The 1,996-nt window shown below is 42.6% G+C and overlaps 1 pseudogene; it reads right to left on the bottom strand.

Moving 5' to 3' along the window:
- Window positions 1–1,393: 1,393 nt before the first annotated feature.
- Window positions 1,394–1,512, bottom strand: LOC111888420 (5S ribosomal RNA; annotated as a pseudogene).
- Between the last annotated feature and the right edge of the window lie 484 nt (window positions 1,513–1,996).

The following is a 1,996-nucleotide window of genomic DNA, read 5'->3' as shown; positions in this document are numbered from 1 at the left end:
CGGGCCACATGGAGTTTACGGCTGTAAAACTCCCATGTGTTGGCCGTGAACTCCTTGCATGAGTGTTTAAGGTCATTTCTTTGAGCTAAAACTTCAGCCGATTAACCCTGGCACTTATTCCTTAAGTGTACAAGGCTCAGAATGCTCAAATAAACTTCTAATTGTGCTAAAAGATAACAGCAATGAGTTTGACTTTCAAAGAATTGTAAGACTGAACTGGATGGAAATTTCGGGTTGTCACATCATCCCCCCGTTAGAGGGAATTTCGTCCCGAAATTAGAATTTAGGTAAAGGAGTAGGCATGAATAATCGAGCAAGGAGGTGGGGAAACTTCCTAATCGATTGGTTCTCGTGCTCATAAGTGAAATCTGGTCCTCGGTTGGTGTCCCAACGAACCTTCACTAATGGGCGGCAGCGTTGCTTCGTCCGCTTGACCACTCGGTCGAGGGTCACTACGGTTCTTCCACGAAGGCGAGGATCTCGTTAATCTCGATCTCGTCGAGTGGGCTTACGAGAGTCCTGACGGAAAGGTATGTTTTCAAGTTCGAGATGTGAAGGGTAAAATGTACGTTACTGAGTTCTTGGTGTAGGTTGGGTTTGTGAATTACAGGACCGATTCTGGCAAGAATCTCGGAGGTCATAACTATTCTAGATTTGGCTTACCACGCCTTCCGAAGCAGATCAAGCCTTCCCAGAGTGAGATTTCCAAAGGGATTTGGCCTCTCACTTGAAATTCCAAGGTTTTCTTCCTCTTGCTTGTCTTCCTAGTCAAGGGCCACTCCCTTCTGAGTCAAAGTCATAAGAGGTTTCGTAATCCGCAAGGAGTTCTGAATGAACTCTCGACAGTAGGTCAGCGAGACCTAAAATTTGGCAAATTCCTGTCGGCTTCTTCGGTGCTGAAAAATTCTCAGCGGTTTTGATTTTTGGCAGGGTCCTCAAGAATTCCCACATTACTGGTAATGTGTCTTAGGAATTCGACTCTTCAAATCTAAAAACTCACATTTAGAGAACTTTGCATAAAGCTTCTCTGATCGTAATGTTTCCAGGGTTAGTTGTAGATGCTCTTTATGATTTCCTTCTTACTACGAGAGTAGATAAGTAAGTCATTTACAAGAACAATGACGAACTGATCCAAGTAAGAAAGGCGTACCCTATTCATTAGGTTCATGAATACTACGGGTGTATTGGTCCTATCCGAGGGGTATCACTACGGGCTTGTAGTGTCAGTGTCGAGTTTGGAAGATTGTCCTCAGAACATCCTTCACTAACACTCACAACTGGTGATATTCGGATCTTAGGTCCATTTGTGAAAGGTACATCGTTCCTTGCGGTTGGTCAACTGATTCATCTATGTGAGGCAGAGAGTAATGATTTCTAATGGAAGTCCTATTGAGGTCTGCACTACGAGGACTTCCTAGGGTATTACCCATACTAGTACTTCCCTCGCCTAAGCACTTTTAACTGCGGAGTTCTGATGGGATCCGGTGCATTAGTGCTGGTATGATCGCACCCACTGAAGTCTGTCTTCTTGAAGAATAAGACCAGAGCTCCCAAAGGTGAGAAGCTTGGTCTTTTCATTTTGTTGCTGAGATTTCTTTGGAAAGAATTAGAAACATGAGGTACTCCATGAATGAGTACTTCGGTGTTCTGGAATGACGGCTTCGCTAGAAAGACATTTTCGGAGAAAGAGATGTATGCACGAAACTGGTATTGTGTGGATCGATTTGACTCAAGATGTATGATAATGTCGGACTTACTTAGAAGTATAAGACATTAGATTTGAACATAAAAGCGTTACAGATAAAACACAACGATGCAACTTTTAAAAGGGTTACAGTACTTTAGAGGAACTATAGGAATACTGCTGCGAATAAAGTATACTACAAAAGACAAGTATACGTAGCACGAGGGTCCCTTAACCAACGGGATCTCGCAAAAGATAAGACTCGAGTTACACTAGTTTTAAAAATGTTTTAAAAACATACAAAAAACTGAC

This window comes from Lactuca sativa, chromosome 3, assembly GCF_002870075.4.
Source record: "Lactuca sativa cultivar Salinas chromosome 3, Lsat_Salinas_v11, whole genome shotgun sequence".
Taxonomy (NCBI): Eukaryota; Viridiplantae; Streptophyta; class Magnoliopsida; order Asterales; family Asteraceae; genus Lactuca; species Lactuca sativa.
Note: the sequence above shows the minus strand (reverse complement) of the source record. Positions and strands in the feature narration are given on the sequence as shown.